This window comes from Syngnathoides biaculeatus, chromosome 10, assembly GCF_019802595.1.
Source record: "Syngnathoides biaculeatus isolate LvHL_M chromosome 10, ASM1980259v1, whole genome shotgun sequence".
In the NCBI taxonomy this organism is placed as follows: Eukaryota; Metazoa; Chordata; class Actinopteri; order Syngnathiformes; family Syngnathidae; genus Syngnathoides; species Syngnathoides biaculeatus.
The window spans coordinates 1,074,077-1,084,524 of NC_084649.1; the positions used below are offsets into that span (position 1 = coordinate 1,074,077).

The 10,448-nt window shown below is 47.2% G+C and overlaps 1 long non-coding RNA gene across 1 annotated transcript; it reads left to right on the forward strand.

Moving 5' to 3' along the window:
- The first annotated feature begins 9,554 nt into the window (after nt 1-9,554).
- Nucleotides 9,555-10,212, forward strand: LOC133507066 (uncharacterized). The gene is made up of 3 exons (XR_009796732.1): nt 9,555-9,605; nt 9,843-9,993; nt 10,115-10,212. It is a non-coding gene; the product is annotated as an uncharacterized LOC133507066 (long non-coding RNA).
- Nucleotides 10,213-10,448: the final 236 nt, after the last annotated feature.

A 10,448-nucleotide genomic window follows, 5' to 3' on the forward strand; every position in this document is an offset into this window, starting at 1 on the left:
ACAGAATGAGGTGGTAACAAATCTCTGGAAACTTAAATATGTTGGTGGACCTCTATATCAGCTCCAACTATTGTTAAATCCTGTCCTCATTAGGATAACTGGTGAACTGGAGCTTATTCCAGCTGACTTTCAGTGAGGGTGTGTGTGGTCATAAGCTAATCACAGGGTAAAAAAAAAAAAATCTTTACACTCACACTCACACTATACAGGATGGCCATAATTCTGAAATGAATACAAGAATGAAAAAAAAAACACTGAATTTGGGTAGTGGTGCCTTCCAATGTGTTTCTCTATTTTACATTCTTGTTTTTCTGGCACTGTATGTATGTATCATACCTTGTAATGGCTACACTTTCTCGACAGAGAATGTCTGTCTGAGAATGTCTGTATTCTCAGTTGTATGGCAACACCAGGCCCAGATTTAGTGGTGGGTCGCGGGTAGCGTACAGCGCGCCAACAGCCCACAACAGCTGAGAAAACACTGCTCGTATGTAGCTCAGTAGGATGCTTGTATGGCTCATATTAACATAGCTGCTGTTTTTGCTGTCTTCGCAGCAATACAGCTGTAGAACACACATCCACACATAGCATCTGCTACATATGCTCTGTCTAACGATGTAGTCTTTCAACCCCTCCCATCAGTACTTGCCACAAGGAGTCACTCACATGCTTTGTCTGGCACTCTTTTTACCTTCCTGCCACTGCTCCCATTTTAGATATGCTCGAGCCAGGCACTGGAGAGCTCCATTTGCTGGGTGTTGTGCCACTGTACCAGCATCAGCTGCTTGCAAGGCAGCAGTATGTACCACTCCGCTACCAGGGCATACCCCGTGTTTAACAATAATAAAGCCAAACCAAAATTATTGGCCCTGCAAACCACAGGCCATTAACCTCTAGATTCACATGCACACACACTCACATGCTGCTAAACAGTTTAGTACTAAGGAACATGTTGTAGCTGTGACAGTGTAGCAAATAAAGCTTGTTGCACATTTTAGATGTTGAATGTCAAGCTGCTATATGCTACTGACCTTATGGGTGGTGATTGTTATTGTAATTGGTCCTCGTTACCTGTTTCATCTACCATCCATCCATTTACAGAATTTATATGGAACTGTCACCACCTTTCGAGCTGGCTGTTTTATTCTGATATCCATCCCTGTATTCACACAGAAGGGCGCGGTGCAGCAGTGATGTCACGTTCCCAGCCTGAAAATGCTGTTTGAAGGGACTAAAGAGAGGGACAGAAAAAAGCTGGTTAGTCATTAGTCTCTCCACACTCATACCCACAAATTTAGAGATTATCTGCAAAAAAAATTATGGACCGTATTAAATTCAATATTTTTACTGGCCTGGATGAAATTAGCCTTTCAGGCTGTTTCTATCGCCAACAGCAGACAGAAACTGATGACTTTGAAATTTTTTACCTTTGGAAGAACTATTTGGGTAGAACAGATCTCAACACATTTGTGAGACATAAAAAAAGGCTGATTGTATGCCTTTACTAGACATTATTTTGCGATGCTGTGGGGACTTCATCAAAATGTAATCAAAGGCATTGTAGAAGATGTGGAAAAATTCTTCTGATGTTTGAATCAAAGGTTAGACAATAAACAAGTGATGCATTGGATATCCATCCTGCCATTGTGAAGTGACCGGCAGAACTTCAATGTCCATATTTGTATGCAATGTGTAAAAAAAAAAAAAGGTGCACTGAACTTGCATTCAAAGAAATTGAAGTATAACATCTGCTGCACAATATGCCAAAATGATATACATTATAGATTCGCTGGAGGGCCTTGGCCTGCTGTACCATGTGATGTCAGGGCTACTGCAACTACCGGTGGAACCGTTGAACAGGTGAGTGACAGCCGGCATAGCAGCACAGGGACAAGCTTTAAGAAGTCGAGAGTGGTCAAGACTGGTTTGACGGGCAGATCGAAGCAGCATCTCCTGTGATGCATAGTATGTATCGATTAGACATCGTGAAGGAGTGGAGCTGCAAGGCAGAGCTCTCAATTTATCGGTCAATCTATGTTCCTACCCTCGAGCTGTGGTAAATTACCATAAAAGGATCCTGGATACAAGTGGCCGAAATGAGTGACAGGCTTGATCATCACAGAGGGGATTAGAGTTGAGCCACTGCTCCTCCACATCGAGAAGAGGCACACGGGGTGGCTCGGACATCTGGTTAGGATAGTCGTGCCGCTGCTCACCACTCTCGTGAGGTGTTCCAGCCAGGTCCCAGGACATGCTGGAGAGACTACGTTGCCCAGTTTGCCTTGGAATGCCTGGGGATCCCCCCGGGAGAGCTGGATATAGTGGTTAGGAGTGGGATGTCTGGACCTCCATGATTAAGCTGCTGCCAATGCTACTTCACTCCGGATAAAATAAGAAAATGGACAAATGAATCTTTCAGTTACTTTTTGAATCAAGTAATGTAATTAATAACAATAAATAATTACATTTTAACCTAATTTGCCCAACACTATAGATCAACATTCGAGGCTATTTCTTTTGCACATGGGCAATTGTTTGTAACTGTCTCCAGTTACTGAACTGTGTTATAGGATTACAAATGTAGGGACTATACTGGGACACGTCATGATCTCGGATCGTAGGTCAAGTGGGGAAAATGTTGCTTTGGTCCCAATAGAATCATGTCTATGATGAATATAAGAACCACACGCTCTGCTCAACACATACATTCACACACCAAAAAACAGCTGAGTGGTTCATTCATGAGGAGGTCCTGAGGGAGATGGGTTGTGCATTGCTTCCTCATAAAGGAGGATTTATAGAGTGTCCTGCAACGCGTCTCACCTTTTGACAGCTCATAACCTTTTTTACACATCTATTGCTGTCTCAACTCAAACCAGTAAATATGTAACTTGGGAAAACCATCAACCTGAACTTGTCACAAATATTTATAATTACTTTAATTGCTGACACGTCATTGATTGATGGTACATTGTCTGAAGGTGACAATGTTAATGTGTACAGTTTTCTCTAGGGTTTAGTCAGTCCTGTGACTGACTGGTGATCAGTATTAGGGTTAATATGTAACCTTTGGGGTCCATGAAGGAAAAAATACAAGAGGCAAATATATAGGAACAATACATGCATACTGGGATTCCATAAAATACTTGTCGCTTCCTCACACTGCAAATAAATAAGTACAGTAGAACATCGTGTGTTTTGTCATATAATGTACGTGAACCAAAAAAGACCATGTCACAAAGCATCGCAGGTGTTTTGATTAGCATAAGGAAAGACAGGAGCCTACCTACCTAATGTGTGTGTCAACTGGTCATACCATAGGGTGGTAACTCATAAAGAGCCGCTCGCCAATGACATCTCTTCTAGGTTTCACACAGAATAAGAACAATATCTGTTGCAAGTGCCTCTCATAATAAGTCCTTTGAGGTAGGGTCCTCCTTCCCATTGACCTGGACAAGGACCACAAGAACTTGAATAAGGATTTTTTAAAATAAGAATACTTAAGTGATGCTAACGATATCTATATATCCATCCAATGTAAGAGCTCATGAAACATGATTCTGATTCTGAAAATCCTTCCATCCATCCATTTTCTTAGCCGGTTATCCTCACAAGGGTCACAGGAGTGCTGGAGCCTGTCCCAGCTATCAACGGGCAGGAGGCGGGGTACACCCTGAACTGGTTGCCAGCCAATCACAAGGCACATGGAGACGGACAACAGTTGCACTCACAATCACACCTAGGGACAATTTTGAGTGTCCAATTAATGTTTCATGTTTTTGGGATGTGGGAGGAAACCAGAGTGCCTGGAGAAAACCCACGTACGCATGGGGAGAACATGCAAACCACATACAGGCAGGGCCAGGATAGGCACTACAGGAATCTAGATTATTATTGTTATTATCAAGATTATTATCTGGCCAACATTCACAATAAATGCCTTGCTCAGTCAGTGAGTTATTGTAATCAAGACTGAAATCTTTGCAGATATCTGGCCAACTTTTTAATTGAGTCAATCTTTCTGAAGCCAAATGTGTGCAATTGCTCAAGAGTTATAGCATTTTGCAAAGCACTTCTCATGAATCACTCTATGTATTGATTTACGAGCAAGTTCGTCTGACATTATCACAGACAATAATTAAGTGTATCTCAATACAAAAAAAATGTGAAAAAGCTTGTGAATATTACAAAATAACAACCAATTCAATTTTCTCTTGCCCTACCTCTTGTCCTCAGGGTTCCGGGTGTCATGATCCTGCCGCTTCAGCACGAGCTGTGCGGGTTTTCGCGCAGGTGCGCTGATTGGAAGGTGCACACCTGCGCCTCATGCGCCTGATTATGCTGTGGATTTATATGACCGCGATGACAACTAGCCGGCGCCAGTTGGTATGATCTTCATGTCCCGTTCATGTGCTGCGGTATCCCTGATTGAACCTGTGTGTACCGACCTTCGCCCGTTCTCCGACCACCCTTGTAAGCCTGACTCCTTTGATACTTCTGCCTGCGTTGATTGTTCTCCCGTGTACCGACTCCTGCCTGCCCGCTCACCTGCTCTCTTCGGCCGACGTCCCAACTACGGCTGCTGCACCGGACTGCCTGCTCGATCCCCTACCTCTGCATATAATAAAGGTGTCTCCTTGAACTACCTGGCATCGTCCGAGTCCTGCATTTGGGTCCTACGATCGTTCCGATGGGACGTGACAGAACGAACTGGCCACAACAGGACCCAGCAGGAAAGACCCGACGCAAGGTAGACCGTCTGCCGGAGGTCCAAGCCAGTCCAAACCGGGTAGGCTCCCTGACGTCCTCTGCTTCCGTGTCTTACGCTCCGCCAGCGAGGTATGAATACGTCCCGTACACGACCCGTCCGGCTCCTCATATTCTTCTGGACACTGACTTTTCGGAATATAAGAAGGACCGTGATTTGTATGACCGGCTGCCTGAGTACGACTCTGACGACTTTGATTTTGAATCTCTTTGCCCGGCTTTTCATCCCAGTCAGTTTGCTCCGCCTCCCCGCGTTTCCAGCACCCGAGCGTCTTCGCCCGGGAGGTTGAAATACACCAATCCGTTTGAGGGAACCCGCTTGGCCATCTACCCGGGACCTCCGCGTGGCGGCCAGAGGAGACTCCCCGGCCAGGCGCTCCCTGGTGTCTCTCGCTGCGCGGCAACAAAGACACCGTCCTCCCACTCCTCGCCGGCAACGGTGAGACCGGCAGACCCGCAGCTGGTGGCGAAGCTTCCAGCCCAGAGGGAGGAGGAGCCGCCAAATCACGAGGCGTTCTGTCGCGAAATGCGGGCGGAGATAGAGCGGCAGAGCGCCGAATTGGCGGCTCTCACGGCCCAGGTCTGGCAAGGATCGGCGAACCAGCCGAGCTACGCTGACGTCGCAACGGCGACGGCTCGCTGCTGAGGCAGGTTCACGTGGCAGTTGGAACTGACCCGCTCCCGAGACACGCCCACGTGTCAGTTTCGACGGACTCTCCGCCTACTCAGGTTCACGTGGCCGTGGAAACCGACCCGCCCCCTTGCCAAGTGCACGTCGCAGTGGGAACGGACTCGCCACCTCGCCAAGCGCATGTAGCTGTGGAAACTGACCCGCCTCCTCGCCATTCCCACGTCGAGGTTTTGGCTGTTCCGAGCAGAGCTCACGCGGCAGTTGGAACTGACCCGCTCCCGAGACACGCAGACGTGTCAGTTTCGACTGACTCTCTGGCGACGCTCGTTCACGTTGCCCTGGAAACGGATTCGCAACCGCGCCACACCCACGTTGCTGTTTCAACGAATGCACGGCAAGCTCACGTGGCAGTGGGGACCGACCCGATGCTGCCTCATGTTGCTGTCCACAAGGTGGCGACGTCTCCACAGCCGCTTCTCGTCCGTGCCCTGGAGTACCAGTGGCGACCAGTCCGCGGACGCTCCCCGTTCTTGCTCTGGCGGCGACCGGTCCGCAGTCGTCCCCTGTTCCGAGGGCGACGGGCAAGTCCATATGTTCCCGTCCAGGAGGTGGCGAGAGTGCCACCACCTTCTCAAGTTCCTGTCCAGGGGGAGGTGGCGACGGTGTCGCCGCCTTCTCACGTTGCTGTCCAGGAGGTGGCAATGGCGATGGGGTCGCCGCCTTCTCACGTTACTGTCCAGGAGGTGGCGATGGGGTCGCCGCCTTCTCACGTTGCTGTCCAGGAGGTGGCGATGGGGTCGCCGCCTTCTCACGTTGCTGTCCAGGAGGTGGCGATGGGGTCGCCGCCTTCTCACGTTGCTGTCCAGGAGGTGGCGATGGGGTCGCCGCCTTCTCACGTTGCTGTACAGGAGGGGGCGCTGGGGTCGCCGCCTTCTCATGTTGCTGTCCAGGAGGGGGCGCTGGGGTCGCCGCCTTCTCACGTTGCCGTCCAGGAGGGGGCGCTGCCGTCGCCGCCTTCTCACGTTGCTGTCCAGGAGGGTGCGCTGGCGTCGCCGCCTTCTCACGTTGCTGTCCAGGAGGGGGCGATGGGGTCGCCGCCTTCTCACGTTCCTGTCCAGGAGGGGGCGATGGGGTCGCCGCCTTCTCACGTTCCTGTCCAGGAGGGGGCGATGGGGTCGCCGCCTTCTCACGTTCCTGTCCAGGAGGGGGCGATGGTATCGCCGCCTTGTCACATTCCTGTCCAGGAGGGGGCGATGGTGTTGCCGCCTTCTCACGTTCCTGTCCAGGAGCAGCTGGGGAGTTCTGTGGAGCCACCCTGGAGCTGGAGAGACTTCGGGATGGTGGCGGTCATGGCTCTGGTCCTTCTCTCAATCATTCTATTCGCCCCAGATGGCTTACAGCCGCTTCATGACCTGGCCTCCTTGGTGACCAATCCACGGCTGCCTACTGACCAAGCCTCTGTGGCGACCAATCCCTGGTCGTCTTGCAACGACGGCGTGGGAGGTTCTCGTCCGGAGCAGTGGCCTCCCTCGTTCTGGTTCCTGCTTCGCCGTTTGGTTCCTCACAGAGGTCGTCCGCCCGAATTGCCCCTTGGGGACCCTGGTGCTTGGCGTCCGGGTCGTCCTCCTGACCTGTCCACCCGGACGCCTTGTTTGGTAGCCTGGATGGCCATCAGACTGGGGTTCGGGGGGGGGGGGCATGCCCTCCTCCGGACACCCCTTCCGCCCACCCCTGCCTGTGTTAATTATTGTCTGTTTTTTCGTTTAGGCACGTCTGGGAGCCATGCCTTTGGGGCGGGGGGGGGGGGGGTACTCTCATGATCCTGCCCCTTCAGCACGAGCTGTGCGGGTGTCCGCGCAGGTGCGCTGATTGGAAGGTGCACACCTGCGCCTCATGCAGCCTGATTATGCTGTGGGTTTATATGACCGCGATGACAACTGGCCAGCGCCAGTTCGTATGATCTTCATGTCCCGTTCGTGTGCTCCGGTATCCCTGATTGAACCTGTGTGTACCGACCTTCGCCCGTTCTCCGACCACCCTTGTAAGCCTGACTCCTTTGATACTTCTGCCTGCGTTGATTGTTCTCTCGTGTACCGACTCCTGCCTGCCCGCTCACCTGCTCTCTTCGCCCGACGTCCCAACTACCGCTGCTGCACCGGACTGCCTGCTCGATCCCCTACCTCTGCATATAATAAAGGTGTCTCCTTGAACTACCTGGCATCGTCCGAGTCCTGCATTTGGGTCCTACGATCGTTCCGATGGGACGTGACACCGGGTGATCTCGAGCCTTTCCCAGCTGACTGTGTGCCAGAGGCAGGGTAATGGAATCGTCCACACTCAATTGCAGGGCACAAATTCACACATCAATATTTTACATTTCTTCAATTAACTCACTGACCAAGTTTCCACCGTGCTGCCCTAATAATCTTGATACCTGTAATTCTTTAACTGCTGTCGACATATTTGTACTGCATAAATAAAGATAACATTGCATCACAAAAGACCACCTTCAGAGTACAAATAGCTGACAAGGACAATTTTTAATTAGTTATTGTAGGCATTACCCTAGGTGTGTGTGTATCTGTGCGAGTGTTTTTGTGGGAGCATTTTTGTGATGCAACAACACAGAATTGTATTTATTTCCATTTTTAACACAATCATTCATCGATGCTTCCTAAATTTTGATGCACCCAACATTTTGAAGAAAAAAAACTTGCTATACAGACAATAACTTCATATATATATATGAGCATGTTTGTTGAGTGATTTTGAATGATTAAAAAGTTTCCAATTTAAAGTACTGTATACTTAAACGGAGACACAATGAGATATGATACTGTTCAGTGTGTTCAGCCAGCTTGGTCTTGTTTATTTTATTTTGACTTTGTACATTAGTCTTAAAAGACTAATGTTGCTTAAAGTGCTGCACTGTAAATGTTGACTTTATGGTAATTTACAGATAGCTGAGTAATACTTACCAATGTTGTCATATTAACATGAGCAGCAGACCTTGTACTGAGTGCAAGGTAAACTGCATGATACCCCCAAGCTTAGTATCTAAATCTCATAATGCATCATCTTTTACTCATAGAGATTTAATTACATCTAGAGGAGTCAAGAAGCTTGATATGTTCATAAAAACAAATTGCGATAAGGATGGCTTTTTTATGACTTTGCCTGAGATAAGTGTCATAGGCAGGACTGTCTCCTTTCATTTCATGAGAATTAATGGGGTTTCTTTTGATTCTTTGCAGAGAGATAAATAAGGGAGTTACTAAATATTGGTGAGGTGATTTCTCCAAGGTCAACCATACAATGTAGAAACGGGATGAATATAAAAATTTGGCCTTCCACATATTTGGTCCATGTTGATATCCTGTCCCATTGACAAGAGATGCCTGAAACTCATCACTTTATCCGTCACAACACACCAATCAGTACATCTGTATGAGCAGGAGGGAGCAGATGGGCATACCGCCAATTTGTGGTTGTTATCTGTATTGTTTGTTATAATTCATAAAAAAAAGGTTTCCTCATTTTTTAACAAGCAGCAAAACAAACATAAGATATATAGTGTTTATACAATAGAGAACGAGCTGACATGTTCCTGAAATTAATGTCATATTTTTGTAGTCCTTGTATCGGAACCCCAAATATTTTCCCCATTCTTTTCCACCAACAAAAGACACAGCATTCCTCGTTCAAATTGACCATGGTAAGATGGGGACAAGTACCGTAATTTCTCAAAAATAACGAGCAAATTTTTCCAAAAATATTTTCAAAAAGTTAATAGGGCCCATTATATTTAGGTATGAATGAAAAATAAAAAAATACAATCACATTGTATAGTTGTATACAAGTAAATAGAGTGGTTAAAAAAAAGGTATACATATATATTTCAATATGATATTCAATGTCTTATGTTACACATATATATTTATCACGGTATTGTGCGCCCCCAATCTGAACTCTATGACCTCCTCGGGGAGATTCCATTTTACGATCGTTAGCGTAGCATGTTTGTTGCTACTGCACCAAAGATCAGATACGACGGCCCGTGAGGTTTTTTTTTTTATTTAAACCTAGGCAAAAATGTCGACTACAACGGCTAGTTGTGCAGCTGCTTTTAAAAGGAGTGTGTCATCACTCGTGCCATGACGCCGCCAACCCGGAAGTAGCTCCGCAGTCTGAAACAACGATAGCTCAGGTAGGAATATAAACAATGTGAGCTCAAACTATATAATACGAGCATAATGGAAACATAAAAAAAAAAAAACAAGAGAGCGCACATAATTGAAATGGTCGCTTTTTTTAAAAATGTGCCCATCACTCTTGTTTCTACATAGTTTGAGCTCACGTTTTGATAGCCACCTGAAACCCGCTGCGGAACCAAAACTCTTGGGATTCAAAAAATGTTTCTCCACAAACGCCATGGATGGCACAGAGGATGACATGCTGTGGGAGCAAAATAGGATCACTCTTCATGAATTCAAGAGGCACCAGAACTGGACCAAGTCACCAAAGGTAGCTACGATGGATATTTTTCTGAGTGGAGATGAGTCAGATGCTTCTTTTGAAGTCTTGGCCTAGGATGCGTAAGTTAGAGGATAAACTGCACTATGCACAATTGTTTTATGCACAACTATTAAATGCAAAAAGAAGAGTGTCAAACAGTGTTAAATATTTATTTAAGACTGTAATATGTGTTATCTACAGGAAATGTTGGCGAAGGAAACAGGCGATGAAGAAGTGATCGATAAGTATGGCTTTCAGCAAAGGAACTTTGAGGGGCAAATGGTGGTGGACTTCGCAAAAAGGATGAAATTAGTTGTGGTGAACACTTATTTCCAGAAGAGACAGGAACATAGAATGACCTACAAGAGTAGAGGTAGAAGCATGCCTGTGGACTATATTTTATGCAGACGGTGTAATCTGAAGGAGGTTACAGACTGTAAAGTGGTGGTGGGGGAGAGTGTAGCTCGACAGCATAGGATTGTCGCATGTAGGATAACTCTGGTAGTGGGTAGCAAGACTAAGAAGACAAAGGTAG